Raw genomic sequence first — 16,565 nt, 5'->3', positions numbered from 1 at the left:
CTTTGTCCACTCTCAGCATTGCCTTGCTGTTGTCAGAGGAAGAAAAAATACTAAATTGGGGACTGGTGCTACTGATCTACTGTAGCTCTTTTCCTAATAGAAACACTATTGAAAGGGTCCCAGCCACCTGGGGAATGCTGAGTGCAGCAGTCAAAAGTAGATTTCAAAAGAAATAGTTGTGTGATTTCAAGTCTGTCTGCCACCTGTGTTTATCTTATTAAGAAACCTCCTTTTTCTCTTGCAGCCTCTTCAGCTGCTTGCGATGCCTCTGCGGTGGGCTGACCACTTTTAACTGTCAGTTTCTGCTAGAAAGTTGCTATCAAGAGATGCCTCATGCTCCTGATTGTTTTTTATTGCAGTTTTAAACTGGTTTTCCCACTTGAAACCACCTGGACCATCAGAGAAGCATGGTCAGGGGCTGCCGTTTCTGAGCTCACCAACCACGGATTAAGGCAGGGTTGAATAGTTTGGTTGATCCAGGCTGTGCGTTCCAAAAGAGGTCCTCTGGTTTCTAGGAATAACCATACTCCCAAGTATTTCATTGCCGCCCTCCCTACAACTGGGGCCCTGCATTTGTAGATTATCCAGGCCATGCTTAGCTTTAATCCATCTCTAGGGCTTGTAGGTGGTTTTCAAATGAGAGGGAGTCAGACAGAGTGAGTTGCTTTTGAAATCCTTTCTACAGCTCAGATGCCACTTGTTCAACAATTCCTCCTGGGCATTTGATCTGCTTTTCTATTAATTTTTCTTGTGGCAGGAAGGGGAGCTAAATTGAAAGCAGTGGAAACTCCTGATTCAGTCTGTAGAAAAAAGAAGAAGAAGAAATATACCCTGAAAGCTGTTTCTTCTAAAGGATCAGCAGAGAAGTAATGAGGACAAAAGACAGAATGTAAATTTCTTATTGGACTTGGTTTTGTGGGAGAGTAAGGAAGCATTTCAACATCAACATTTTAGACGGAAAACGTAAATTTATCTTGAGTCCCTCACCAAGGAACTGTTTCTGATGGCAACGTGTATTGGATATGAACAACTAGAACCATTTTATTCTGCTGGTGTTTTTAGCAGTATATTTAGGAGTTTATTACTGCGTGATTCTGATAGCTTTGAGTATATGGTACTGTTGTGCACCTGACTTAATGTCTTAATTGGCAGCTGAGCACAGCCTTGATTCATACAGCCGTACTGTGGTAGAAGTGCTGCTGGAGTAATGTGCTTGTTCTTTTTTCTTCCCAACTACAGACATTATGTTTTTAAGGAAATCTACTAAGAGATGTCTTAAACACAGCTGGCAGCACAAATCTGCAGCTGTTGCAACCAGGCTGTACTCCTGAATGAAGGAAAAGGCAGGTCCAGTTTGACTGCCATGTGTCTCTTCAGGTTCATTCGCTCTGTACCTCAGTAGCTGGGCTGTGAGGGACAGGAATGTGCCAGCAACCAAGCCTGTGCATCTTTCTCTGCAAAAGACTTTGCTATTGTGTCGCTGCTCCTGAAGTCTGTTTCTTCTCCTTGGTAGCTGTTACTTACTAGTATGCATAGGCCTACTCCTTTCTTCAATTTCTTTCAATAACAAGGGTTACATCTTGGCCCTGAGGAAGGGACTAATAGATTTAAAGTAATTTATTAGTTCAGATTCATCTCTACCGAAGTAGAGATTAATTTCTAGGTAAATAATAAACAAAACACAACTCTAGATAAGTGAAACACTTCTTAATTCTCCCATCCCAAAGAAACACACAAAGAAAGAAATCGCTTTTAAAATGAATAAATGTATTAGCTATGAGACAAGGGGTTTTTTTTTTCCCTCCACAATTTCATGACTCATTCGTCATCCAGCTTTAGCAACAGATGAGGTAGGAGTCCTGTTGATAATAGTCTAGTTCACTGCATTCTCTTGATTCATTCCCAGAGTGTACAGTCTATGGAATGAATTATTCACAAGTCCTGTAGAAAATATATGATCATGTAATTAAAGACTGTATTGTAATGCATATGGGAGAAGAGGATGAATTAAGATATATCCTATTTCTTTCTCTTCCAGCTAGGCCCTTGTCCCCCTTTAGATACCAGCATGAAGAATTCTGAGGGCAGAGTTGCTGTCTCTTAGCTGGAAGGTATAGTACCTCCTGCTAGGAAGGGTCACTAATGGCAAGAAAAGTTTTGTTCTCTGCCCCAAACATCAGCGCTGCCCTATGTAGACTTATTTTTCCTTTTGAGACGCATGTATGCTCAGTGTGGTCACACATAGGAAGCTGGGAAGAGGTGAAACCTGCTTCCCTTGAGACAGCAAAATGCTCTGTGCACCTCATTTTTTGAAATAGACAGATAGTTTCCCCTTGAACCCAAGCTAGTGGGGGCAGAAACCAACCTGCATCAGATATTTCAGCATGGAAAATAACAGCTTTGATGGTTTAAGTTTTATATGCTGCTGGAGAATAGGACTTTACAGGCTAGTGTCCAGGAAGTTTGGGCCACCAAACAAGCACCTCTACTTACAATTAGCCAACCTGGTCTAGTGCAAGGTGTCCCTGCCCATGGCAGGGGGATTGGAAGTAGATGATATATAAGGTCCCTTACAACCCAAACCATCCTGTGATTCTATGAAATCCTGCAGTTTTATTCAGGGAATTTTTCTCAGATGTCAGTAGTAGTTCTGTCTGTACAAGGTCTAAAGTGTCAAGGAGCAGGCATGTCAGCTTGTTAAGTTTGTCCTTGTAATTCGGGAATGTAGGCCAAATTTCCTGAAAAATTACTTTGAATCTGCAAAGACTTCTGATGGAAATCCTTGAAGCATGTTAACTATAGTGGTGCTTTGGGGTGCCACTACAAAAATAGGACTTCTGTGTATTGGTAGACAGCTGCATGTCAGCAGTGAGCATGTGGCAATCAATTATGAGGGGGAAAGGGAAACAATGAAAAATGGAGAAAGTAAGCTGACCTTATGAGACTAAGAACTGCTCCTGTAATTCCCTTATTCTTTAAAGGAATAGCATCATTAATTTTGCATCATTTTAGCTTGACTTTCTTATCAGTTGCTCATTTAAGCAGTTCTGCATTCTGCATCTGCCTTTTTAATTGACATTCATTTCAGAGAGCTATTGGTGCCTGTGTGGGCTGCTGCTGGAGCACCTGCACTTTCACAGTAAGCTGTTCACAACAAAACTACAGTTTTCTGATCTTGATTGTTGCAGACGCTTTAATAGCTTTTCCTGATTGATGAGGGTGGTGTGGTCTAATGCTCTGGGAGACAGGGAAAAATCTGATTAGGAAGTTTCTTCTCAGTTGTGATTTTTTTGTGGCTTTGGATAGTAGAAGTTTCTTGGAAGACTGAAGTGTCTTAATCGTACTAAACTTTTTTGTTTTAATTGGGCTGAAAGTGACTCTGGCAGCCAGCAGGATCGTGCTGTTTGTTTGCCCCATTGACTAGGAGAAACACAGCAGGAATTAGTGCCTTATCTAACGTACGTATGCATGAGGGAATCAATTTCCCCTTTCATAACTGATGATTATATAAATAATTATCATTTATAAAGGAAGAGCATTTTAAAAAAATGTTTAAAAGCATTTTATTGAAGTCCTAGGATAGTACAAAATGTAGCTTTGGCATGTCCACAGATTATAAAGCATGTACCTCCTTACTGATGATGTGTTCCATATTTCCTCCTCTCTTCCCCTTGTCCCCCAAATAGCACCTGGCCCCTTGTCCCCCAATAGCACTGTCGTGGCTGCTGATTCAAAATTTATTTTGTTATTCCAGAAACCATACCTGTGTCAAGCTGAACATAGTCAAACATAGGACAGAGATTTGATAGTGTATATGCAGCTTTATAGGATACAAAAACTGGCTTAACAGATGCCCACTAAGAAGAGGAGCAGCTTCACAGATACAATACGGAACAGAACAGCTTTTCCTAGTTAATGTGTAGGCTGTCACTTTAATGGGAATCTCAAATATTTCAAAGTTGTTTTCTTGGGATAGATTTTTTTTTTTTAGCCTGGAATTGTCTTGTCAATCACAATTAGACACAATCGAATTTCTTTCAGCTGCTGCTCAGTGTTTTGTCTTGGCTGATCTCTTTGTGATAAGTATTTTGTAAGGGAGCCAGCCTGCAGAGCAAGAAGGGTGTCCATGTAACTAGTTCCCATCCAAAACAAACTAAATACTCAGCTCTGCTTCATCTTTTCATTCTTCATTCTTTTAAGGAACTCTTACTAGTAAATCTGAACCAGATTTCACAATCTTTTGAAATCTTTTTTTCTCCTTTCCTACCTCTTGTTGCTCTCATCCATTCAGTAAATGTTTTCTTGTGCTGTGCAGTTCTTTGAGTAGTATTATGCTTTGAGAAATCTTTTTACATTCTAAACCATTGTATCCATAGCCGTCCAAATGCTGACATTTCTAATGTTTCCTGGCATACATTTCCAATATTTCCTAATATTGGCTGGATGACTATGTATATGCTAGTTGTCTGGAAAACTGTTGATGATATGTCTGCCTGTCTTCCAGGGGGCAGCGCAGCACTCAAAAGTAAGGAGTGTGTCTGTTCCATGTCTTCAGTGTGTAGTCTGAATAGTTTAACCCATCAATGCAAATGCAAAAAGTTCTGTGAACATATCTGTGTTGTTTCCAAATTGTTTTTCTGACACTGTTGTAGCTTTTTCCCATTGGTCCATAGCAAGATTGCTTTATTATGCAGAATATTTTTTTCTGGTACACTTATATGTTTTCCCCTCTGTGTATGAGGATGTTATTGAGACATATAGTATAGAGAATACTAAGCCCTGACAATCTAATGTAACTTAATATCCTTCTCTTTCCACTCCAGTCTTCCCAGAAGGAAATCAAAAATCTTGTCATCGGTGATTGACTCATCCAATAAAGCCTTGTTAAAGAGAGTGCAGGTTCAGTTTTATTTGCTGGAGGGTAATGTGCTAGTGTTTCAGGTTATCCCTATGTTAGGTACTGAAACATCTGTTAGTGCTTTGAAGGTATTTTAGGTGCCTAACTCCCATTTGTTTTCAGTTGGATTTGGCTGTATGAATATCTTAAAAACACAGGGTTTATAGACAGAATGCTATGGGGTAGTTAATTTTTTGTTTTTCCCAGCACAACTTCCTTCTGTGTGGAAAGAAGTCTCATTGTTTTGCAGGAACTTTTTCAGCAAAAGAGTTGTGAGTTTGGGCAGCTTCTGACCTAGTAATAGTTCATCCATGAATATCACTGTTTCTAGATTTGGAGTTTTTACCCTTAGGTAAATCCAGCAGATGTGATTAAGACCAACTAATCCACAATAGACCAGTTAAGGACTTGCTTATCTTCAAAATGTCAACTTTTGTAGAGCTTTTTGTTAAATATTTACATTTAATTTCTTTAAAAGTCTGACTTGCAGCATCTGGTCAAACTGTTGCTGAAGGATTTGTTCTGAGTGAGTTTCATTAAATTCTTGGATTTTCTGTATGGCATTATTTCTGTTAAAAAGTGTCGTCCTGCATGAGCACTTCTCCAGATCTTTGATTGTCAAAGGTTGGAGGTTTGTTTTTTGTTTTCAACTGTTTTTCATTTCCCCTTGTGTTCTCATTTTGTGTCTGTGTTCACACAGCATAAGGGAACAAATCTGGAGATGGGTTACATTTCAAAACATAAAGAAGTGTTTCAACTTCTTGTATTTTGTAGCAGTCCAAAGGCGCTCAGACCTTAATTTTGTAAAGAAGCAGTCTGATGCCATAAAGAGTGAAACTGGTTTATTACTTGCCCTTAGAAGCTTCTTACCATCCTCCTTCATTTCCATTTCTGAGTTTAGGCTACAGTATCAGACTTCTAATTTCAGTTGGTTAGTGGCACGGTCAGCATGAGGGTTTGACAAGGTGGTGGTTGGCCAAGGAGAGTGCTGATGTGACTCGAGAAAATACCATGTTTGAATCTTCAGAAAAAGCAGTGATTTGTCTCCTGTTTTTTCAGTTGAATGTGGGGATGTTTATCTTGAGGAAGAATTTTTGATCAAGGGAAACCATTAAAAATCCCATATCCTAGTCATGGGAAGTTTGATTGCTCTAAGGACCAAGATAAGCTGTCCAGAAGCTTTAAAAAAAAAAAAAAAAATCAGGATACCTAATTGCAGATTATGTTTTCCATGAAGGAATGACATGTCCTTAGTCGTTTTTTTTTTTTACCAGTGGGATCCACCTGTCATTTGTGCTTCTGCAGCATCTGTGGTGACAGCTTTTTAATGGGAACTCTGAGAAAACCGGAGTTTGGAATATTGATATGGCAGTTGCTCTGCAATATTCATTTATTTTACTGATTACCTGCTGCCGGGACACTCTGAATTTTGGGGAAAACAATAGATCTTGTATTTGAGCAGAGTGACTATCACATAACCAAGAATTAGCTGTGTTAAGGGTAAGAAAGGAAAGAGAGGCATATAGTTTCAGTTTTCTCATGTTCGTTTGAATTGTTAACTGGCCCCTATAAGAAAGCACAGATCCATTTGTCTTTTTGCTTACATAAACCACCTTACTTGATGTTTGCAAGGAAAGCTTTTTCCATTGAGAAATGCATGTGGCCTGATAATGTGGCAAATCTAAAGTCACAGTTCTGGCCAGTTGAAATGTAGGTGTTTAAAATGCCCAGCTTAATTACAGTAATCCCCTTGCCATTTACCTCTGTTTACACAGTCTTTAATTGTGTGATCACATCGTAGTCTCCCAATATTTCTTTCTCTGGTTTCTGCAGCCAGTGGAGAGATGGCTGCAAAACTGCACATGGACTTCTGAGCTGTGGACGGAAGGAGGCTGTGGTGTGATGGACCTTGACTGGTTTAAGGGTATAGGGAGCATAGCAGAAGGCAAAGGATTGTAGGGTTAAAGATTCCTTTAACCTAGGAAAATTGTATCTTATTATATTTCTTACCCAGGGACATCTGAGAGGGTTTGCTCATGAGGAATTTTCTTTTGGCCATTTTCCTTTAAGTTTGATAGTTTCTTAAGACCTAAATTGATTAGCTGAATTTAAGACACTCATTAAGACACTTAATTGAAATATGCCTGGGAAAGAATTTAATTATATTTGGTTTTAGGTTTAAATCTTTGTAATTTTGTCCAAGTATAAGGTGCTTTAGATTGGAAATCCGAAGGTTTCCTCAGCTTTTTAAATAACATATTTAAATGTTTAATGTGGTAGATTGCTTTTGGTAAAGCAATATTGAAGTTTATCCTAAACTCAACAAGTAGTATTCAGAGGTTGTAAGCTTTTGTTTACTAGTGATCTTGCTGGTCTTAATCCACCTGTCAGCTGGTTTTCATTAAGAAAGGACATTGTACATACTAAGTTCAAGCTGGCTTCGATGTCACATAGTCCTGGTTGGAAACATTTTTAAAGGTATTTTTAATATGCTCCTGACAGTTTGTGTTAATGAAGCATTTAAATAAATGTTTCAAACACCTAGTCTGCTTTTTATTGAAATACTAAAAATTAGACCCATTATGAGATCTTATTTAAGTTCTGAAAATATGAAACTCTTTAGTGTCTTGGCTGCCTCAAAGGCTTAGCATTGAAAGAGTAGATTTGCCCTCCATCTGTTGTGGTTGGTGGTATTTACTTGCCAGTCATTCTAAGTCATTGAAAAGTGCTACACTGTACTCCATATCGGTGCCTTAATCTTTTATTTTGAGTTAATTTCCATAGTGGGATGAATTGCCTCTACTAGATCTATAATTTTGAGGTGCAACAGTACCTGTCAGGAATCGCTGAGAATTCAGGTGAGAGGCAAGGCTGCCATGATACGCAGCATTTGTGCAGTAATGTTTTCAAATCTCAGTAGGCTTATAAAAATAACATAAAGCTTTGCCACTGAAGAAGAAAAACTTGCCTCGTTTTTTACAGTATGTAAATAGAAAAAATGTCATACCTCCTTTGGTGAACATGACTTTCTTTTTTATTATTTTGTATTAGCTGGCAAAAAGTAGTCCCCTGGAGGTTTTTCTGAGAATGCAGAAAAGGTGGCAGCTATCCAGGTTAGGGTTCACTTCAATCAGCAAAGGGCAAAGGTCAGTGATTGCTTCTTGAGGTTTGGGTAGATTGCTTTGCATTTTCTCCCTAAAGGTACAGCAGCTTTGTATCTTTAAAGGAAGCGTTATTTTCTGTTAGTAGTTGACAAAGCTGTGCTAGTTTACTCTCATTGGCTAAATGGGCCCTGAATTTTAAAAATACTCAAATCTGGCAAAACTGCAATCTGCCAAGAATATACTGCAGTCTAGATTATATACAGTGCAAGACATTACTCCCTTCTGATTTTTTTCCATTCAATTTTAGTTGAACTTATCAAAAATGTGTTGGGAACTGTACCCTTCAGTCAATATTTGGATTGTGTGTCTTGGCAATGAAATATGATTTAAGTATTCTTTTTTATTATTAGATATGATATTTCTTTTGGCCTTGATATTAGGGACTGATGCCAGATTATAGATTTCTCAATATAGGTTGTTTTTATTTAATTAATTTTTAAAGGACACTTCCCTTTGATACAAATAATACCGGTTTCTTGTGGCTATATATTGTGAGTTATACTCTTGTCATCTTGCCCTTTCCACTTATTTTATGTGTGTTTATTCTCTTTGTTTGACCTAGTCTTTTTTTTTTTTTTTTTAATGGATTCTTTGATCTTGTTTGGCATTTGATTCATTATTGTTTCTAATTAAAATTGAGGTCCTTCTATTATGATTACAGTTCAAGCATTTGGCATCCCCTTATGCTGTTCTTCAGAGCAGTTAAATTAGTATATTGGGCTATTGCAAATTACAATGACTTTTTCATTTTTATTTCATTGTTAAAATTGTGAAACTGGTTTAATTAAATGTAATTAAAAGGCATAGGCATTTCCTGTGTCTCTTCCCCTGGCTTTCAACCGTTGTACTGTAAATGCTGCAATTTAGAGAATTCAAGTCAATTGACAGTATACTATGTATATGTATACAGGTGATAATTATATTTATACATACATGTACATCTCTTGTATACTGTTAATGGTAGAATTTGAGTTTGTTTTTAGACAGGGTTTATTTCACTGGAATTTGAATTAAGGGAAGATGTGTATAGTTGCTAAGAAAATTTTAGTTTCCACAACTGAGTTTACCAGCTTTACAAGAGTATCAACAATCTTAGTGACTTCATGACGTACAACCAGTTGCTAATGCCATTTGTGCCAGCTTAAAGCACCAATTATTTTATGCTTTGGGTACACAAAATCGGACTGATAGTTTTTAAAGGGCACTTCATTCTGTCTTTTTGTAGCATCCTCAAATGTTTGCCTTGAGATCAAAGAGATTATATTTTTTGCGATTTCTGACCTTTTAATAGTCCTTTAATTTGCATTAAAAAATTCACGTAAGTCACAACTCATAGTTGCTGTCACTGACCTAGTAAAACCTAACACATTATTTCTGTGGAAAAAAGTAAGGTGATTATACCTTCATCAATTACCAGAAAAGTCATTATAAACTCTGTTCTCAAAATGAAAGAAAAATAGTCTTCTAAAATACTACCTAGCGGAACTAAACATTTAAAGCTAAATGTAAATGTTAAATTCAGAACTGCTACTCTGACCTATGCTCATTATGCTGAGGTAAATTGTGGAGGGACTCAAAACCTTGACTAATATTGCCTCCTGAATGACTTACCTTTGCTGGGCTGGTGAGGAAACTTTAAGGAATGCTTTCCTTGTGAAGACTTCTTTAAAATGGTGTATGTATTTCTGCCACATATTTTTCTAAAACTGGAACAATCATAAAGACCTGCTTCCCTGTAAATCTGTGGTTTTTTAAATAGTCATTTCCTATTTAATGAATTCTTATTATGTTGTCATACAGTCTGTGATTGTTCCTAGAGCTAGCTGGTCCTGGTTTGTCTGCTCAGTATGTGCTGGGTCTGGTTCTGTCCATCAGTGATCCTTGCTAGAAATAGCTGTAGTACTGGTTCTCATCTCTGTGGATGTCAGTAAAGCATTTGACCCTGGGACACATAGGAGACTATTTCCTTATTTAGGTAGTGTGGAGATTAGAATTTAAATAAAAATGTTGTGGTTCAAGCCCAGAGGGCAACTGAGCACCACACAGCTGCTCACTCCCTCCTTACCCCTCAGGGGTGGGGAAGAGAAATAAAACAAAAGGCTTGGTGGTCAAGATAAGGATAGGGAGGGATGACTTACCCATTATGGTCATGGGCAAAAGACAGACTTGTTAAGGGAAGAAAAAGAACATTAAATTAAATTAAACACCACCATCACCACTTAATTTTCCAATCAGATTAGGACAGTGAGAAATACAACCACATCTTGAAAACACCTTTCCCCCTTCCTCTCCCTTCTTCCTGGACTCAGCTTTGTTCCTGATTTATCTCCCTCCTCTCCTCTCAGCGGCGCAGGGGATGGGGTTGTGGTCAGTTCATCACCTGTTGTTTCTGCTGCTTCTTCCTCCTCAGGGAGAGGACTCCTCACACGCTTTCCCTTGCTCCTTGTGGGGTCTTCCATGGGCTGCAGGTGGGCATCTGCTCCCCTGGTGACCTCCATGGGTGAAGGGGCACAGCCTGCCCTCTCACCACGGGCTGAAGGGGAGTCTCTGCTCCAGTGCACCTCACCCCTTCCTCCTCCTTTCTTCCACTGACCTCGGTGTTTGCAGAAGTGTTTCCCTCACAACTCCAGCTCTTCCTCCCAGATTCCCCTTCTTACGCTATCACAGAGCACAGCCACCATCAGTAATTGGCTTGGCCTTGGCCAGAGGCGGGTCTGACTTGGAGCCAGGGGAGCTTTGAGAAGCTTCTCACAGGGGCCACTGCTGTAGCCCCCTCCCCTGCTACCAAAACCCTGCCACACGCACAAAAGTAAAATGGTTATACAGAGGATGCGATGGAAGCGGTGGTACTAGGAGGGGTGCAAAGTTGGTAGTAGTGGGGTTTTTTGGGAGGAGATGGTGTCGGAGCTTATTTTTGGGCTTGATCATGTTTTATGATTTTTTTTTAGGTGTGTTAACTGGTGAAGTTTGCTGATATTAAAGCTGGGAGACTTAATTTGTCTAGCAGAGCATCTCACAGAGGACGGGATGACTCTAAGGATTAGAGTAGTAGAAGGGTGATTGATGGTAAATAGTTTGCAGTGCAAAAACATCAGGATTAATAAGAACTTAGCACACCATGGAAAAGAAGGAGGTTGGCATGAGGCTTTACTGTCAGGAGATAGTTATGCCCGCATGAAAGATAAATCAATCTTGGAAGGATCAGTTAGATGTTCTGTGTGGTGAATGGAAAGTAGGAGTGCCATTGTACATGGTGCTGGCAAAATTGCATATACACTGGGAACATGGCATGCAAATCATCAAGGTCAAGGAGGATGACCTAGAGAGAGGATGAGAAGATGTGTTAAACGCCAGGGTATGGTGAGCCCTGTCATAAGAAAGGACCTGCTTGGAGTTTGGCCTGGTATAACCACAGTAAGAAGAGTGGATATGACTGCTGTCCATAACTGTATCAATGAATAAATGTGGGAGAAAGAACTGACTATTAGTAAGTTCAGGCCAAGTATTTGAAAACAATTTACATTATATAATGGATAAGAGCCTGAGTATAATCTACAAAATTATTTATTATGGTATTTGGGAACTGCACTTGGTAATGTAGGAGGTCACTTTCACTTCTTGCCCCCTCAGGTAGGAGAAACATTGCTGGTGTTTTAAGCAGAGGAAAAATTCCTGGAATTTTGCTTAAATTACAGAAGTAATCAAGTAAGCTTTCTTGTGTTTTGTAGGGCTTTCTGGAAACTTTGCTAAATTTTTAGAATGCTCACCTCTTAATATTGTGAGTGCAACTTCAATAGTTGGCTGTGTATTCTCTATAAATATAATAATTAGCATGTAATGCAGTTGAAAATTTAGAGTAGTCCATCTGTTTATATAGCACTTTTCTTTCAGAAGAATTGTATCTAGAATTATTCAGATAATTTCTGTAAATAGAAACAGGCATCCGTCTGCAGTGTATTCCTCTTAAATCCTGCTATTTTTAATCAATTAAAAATCTCTCCAAACATTAGGACTGTACCACCCAAATAATGGGAATAAGCTTTGAGTGGAAAACAACAGTTAGAAAGTTGGTATTTAGAACGGAAAAGAAATAATGTAGAGTTGGAACTGGGCCATGGTCTACAGCTGTTTTGTACAAGGGTGGTGATCTTGTTGCATAGTTGAGTTTACAAGACTGTCTTTTGTCAGAGGTCTGATGTAGACTTTTGACTCAGTAACAGGTTGCTGTTTTGCAAGCATTTGCTCAAACATCAAAGGACACACAATAGAAATGCTTCACAGGTTTTGCATCAGACTTGAGGCTCTAGCAATTACAGGAGTCATGCAGAATTGCTGCAAGTTGAAATTCAAGACCAAAGAGGCATTTTCATGAAGATCAGTTATTGTTTACCAATGCCATATGGAATTTAATATATTTGCAAACAACATTTTTAAAAAGAAGGGAATTACTTGCTGGAGGATCAGCTGTCTTAGCTAAGTAGGCAAAAATATTCCCCTGTTTAAAAAGAAAAGTGAGGGAAACATGATGACAAACAGTATTTTTTTCATGTGCACTGAAAACCTTTCATTTTTCACAAGAGTATTTGAATAACATAAATACATAAATGTACCGCAGTATGGAGGTTGATACAGGAATAATAAAAGCATCACGTATCCCAGTGACATTCCTGGAAAATTTTGTAACTCTAAAGTAAATTAGAATTCTGTGGAATGGACAGAGGATGGTTACAATAATAAGATAATATTTTGTTGATCTGAGTTCCTGATTATTGGATAATTTAGGGTGTCAAAGCAAATCATTGTATCAAAAGAGCAGTAAATGTGAATGAAAAATGTTTTCTTATGTTGATTTTTTTTTTTTTTTAATGCATAGTATCTAAAGAACTCATTGCTGTAATAATTTTTTCAAGTAAAAAACTAGTGGGAGTTAAAAGAGACTGAGAATTTTTATTGGTAACACAAATTTCTAAGATATATTTACTGATAATATACATTAAGACACTAGGAAATCTGGTTTTAAATCAAACTTCAAACATTCTTGTCCTTTGTGCCCTTGTTTAAAGAAAAATTATACTGGCTCAGATTAAATACCCCTGTAGGTGAAGTAGGGTTTCTTCATCAGTACTCGATTTTGGAATATAAACCAGGGCAAGCGGATAGCAGTCCTTCTCCAGAAATCTTCCCATGCTTTCTGTGTCTGTGGTTCTTGGGGTTATGGAACCACAGGCGATGGATACCCTGTGCATTTGTCCATAAATACCTCCTTCCTTTTCTCAAAATTTCTCCACTTAATTTCTTGCATATGTGTAAATTATTGATGTCTACAGTGTCCTTCAGTTTAACAAGGAGTTGCTTTTCGGTTGTGAACTCCTGCTGAATAATTTTTTTTTTTTCCTACTCCCCTAATTCTGTGATCTGCTGGGTTTGGAAATAAGCATTTTCACATGTCTTTGAATTCTGAGCAGTATAGAATATTGTTTTTCTGTAGATGTGAAACATTTGTTACCAGCGATTTAAAGAGAATGCAAAGTGTACTGAGTACATAACTGGAGGAAAACCAATTAAGAATTAAGAACTTCCCTTGTGTACAGTTTACATCTATATATTTTATAGAGAGCTTAATGTTAGTGCCGGGCCACTGAGTATCTTCAGACATTTTTGTGGACTGAGGATATAATAGCATATTTTCAGTGAAATCAAATGCACCCAAAGTACCTGTTAGCATAAGAATCTGCTCTAGTACAGTCTGGTTAAATATTAATGTAAAGACTTTTGCTGTTGCACATTTTTATCCATAATTTCTTTAATTTGGTATTATGCGTTTTTGCATAATTCAAATATAGACATCTGGACAATTTACTCAGCCAGCATAATGTTATGTTTTACTGAAAGTGTCTGCATAGTGTATTCTCAGGACTGTGTGCCAGCAGCGAACTGTTCAATATTTAAATAAAAGAATTGAGTTTCTGCATTGGAAAGTGTAACAGAAATTAAACTCCTCCAAGAGGTTCTGTTCATTAAAAGGGCAGTGTACTAATTACATGTACCCTTTAATATGTGCTGGGCCAGTAGCAGCATATGTTTCACTCTACTGGTAGATTGGTCAAGGAATGTTAGAAATGTCCTTCGGGCTTATTTTCTTTTTAAATTTAATTCAGTATCCTATTGGCTAAACAGGTAAACTTGCGTGGTTCCATTTTTGCGTGTGCATTTACAGAAATACATTTAAAGAAATCCTATGCATCTTAGAGATGTTCTTTATCATGGGCAGTTGTGTATGATGAAGATTAAGTCTACGGCTCAGATAAGTACTTTAGACACAGATTTTGTTCTTAAACTACCAAAACATATCTTAGCTGCGAGCTTGGAGATGCCACTGGATCAGTTAAGCAAACTTAATACCTCAGTGCAGAAGGGATGAGATTTCACAATAGCTTTTATATCTGTCACAGAAGTGTTAATGAGTTTACTATATCAGGATATTTCTGACCGCTGAGTCAGAGCTGAATTAAAAGAGCCTATCATTTAAATATACAATATTATCCTCTTATTTTAACTTTGACTCAAGGAAGTGTTTTCTTGTGTACTGACTCAGAATTATTTTCTGAGTTTCTACTCGTCAAATGAGTCCATTTGATCTAGCTGCTTCTAAAGAACAAAACCTTTTTTTCTCCTCACACAGTAGCCGTTTATATTAACTGGAGTGCTCCTTTGTGGATAATACTTGGCTTGCTTTATTTTCCACAGTTTATGAACGCATCTTAAATACTGAGGGAGTATGTGTACACTTTTCTGTTCAAGGATAATTCAAGCTAAGATGCATGTGGTACGTTCAGCTTTCTTAGTGTACCTTGAGGTTTTCATAAATTTTCTGAATTGGTATTGCTTTAAGAGGGACAGTGACCTTTCCTGCTCTTGTCATTTGACTATGGATTCACTGCTTCTTAAAACTGTGTTGCACAAATGAAAGTGAATCAAAAAATGGATTAAACTTAATCATTTCTCTGCCTTATAATAGCTTACAGACCTTCAATTTATTTCAAAAGACGCCTGTTCTCCTTTAGGAACATTCTTCTTATGCTGTCAAGGATGAAAGAGGGGCAATTTGGCTATTTCTTTCTGGCCTTTTTCTTCTCTTTGTCTCACTGTGGGAGAACAGAGTAATAAAGATCTATTGTTGATGAGGTTTTTGTGATTTTTGGTTTGGGGCAGAAGAGCACAGTTTGGCATTTGGAGGCATCCTAGCAGAAGCTTTTGAATCTGGAATTAAATTTTAAGCCAAACAATTAAAGTTTAGCAGTTATTCCAGATACCTGAATAACATCCAGGATATATAGCAATTTGTATCTGAAGATAAAAGCTAATTTACAGCAAGTGTTAAAAAAAAAAAAAAGTATTATAGTTAATCACAGCTACTGTCCGCTGCATTTATTATAATGCTTCTATCAACAGGATACATTCTGTGTGTGAATGGTAGTCATTTACAAAATAAGGGTTTAGAAACTCAATTAGTGTTCTTTTAATTCTAGATCTGAATAAATAAGCAACACATCTATTTTAACTCACAGTTATACATGTTTTATTTCTGAATGTAGTAAAAATGTGTTAAATATTAAAAGACTGGAAAATGAAGAATAACTTTTTTTTTCTTTATTCTTAATTATTTGTGAGATGTTTTTCTCACCCAGTGATAATTTCTTTGCCTCCTGGGATGTCTATTCTTATCTCAGTCAGGGATGTTGGCAAATGCTTTGTTATGCTGGGGAAAAAATGTTCAGCTCTTAATATTTTATCAGTTCCATTGGGCTGAAGGTGCCAGCAGTTGTGTAAACGGCCACCAGCCCTCTGTTTTAAGTCTTCAACCTCGTCATAGGGGAACATTATAAATTATGAATAACAGTAGATGCTACTCAATAAATATTTAATATGTGATAGGTATTTTTGACTGAAATTACTTTTTCACTTGAACAATGATTTAAGCTGTAGTTTTTGGTTTTATGAGGTGACACTTTTATAATATCAGGGAATAGTTGGGTGCATTTTGAATGTCAGAGAGCTGCAGGGCAACATGAATCACGTCTGCTTGCTTTCTTTCTGAATGCTGGAGAACTTTTTAATTCATCCATGACCACAGTGGGATTTCCTGGTTTTGTTTTGGAGTGTCTTTTGTATGTTGTGTCATCATCTTGTCTTGCCCAGGTGTATCCATACTTTGAATTTTTTAAACAGTATCAATATTGACAATATTTCGTACTGTGCAGGGAACTGAGATATTGTATCTGTTTTCTTCTTTCAGATTGTCAAGTCACTGTACTTGGGAAAATACATATAACAATCTATCTGTTTTTTCTTACAAAGTGTAGTACCTTGGTTGGCTCTGGAGAAGGCATACTGCTCATTTGGCAAAGGAGTAGTCATGCTCTGTCAGAAAACCTATTTTCTGGGTTTACTAGCACCAGGAGAAAAGTGTATGCCTTATAATACACAGAAGTGATACTTGCTGC

The 16,565-nt window shown here is 37.7% G+C and overlaps 1 protein-coding gene across 5 annotated transcripts in view; it reads left to right on the top strand.

Annotated features, from left to right (window-relative positions):
- KIF16B (kinesin family member 16B) overlaps positions 1–16,565 on the top strand; it is a 142,292-nt gene that overhangs the window by 48,070 nt on the left and 77,657 nt on the right. The gene's annotated exons all lie outside the window — the stretch shown is intronic.

Source organism: Strix aluco, chromosome 3, assembly GCF_031877795.1.
Source record: "Strix aluco isolate bStrAlu1 chromosome 3, bStrAlu1.hap1, whole genome shotgun sequence".
Lineage (NCBI taxonomy): Eukaryota > Metazoa > Chordata > Aves > Strigiformes > Strigidae > Strix > Strix aluco.
The sequence above is the reverse complement of the archived record's forward strand: the minus strand, read 5'-3'. Positions and strand labels throughout refer to the sequence as shown.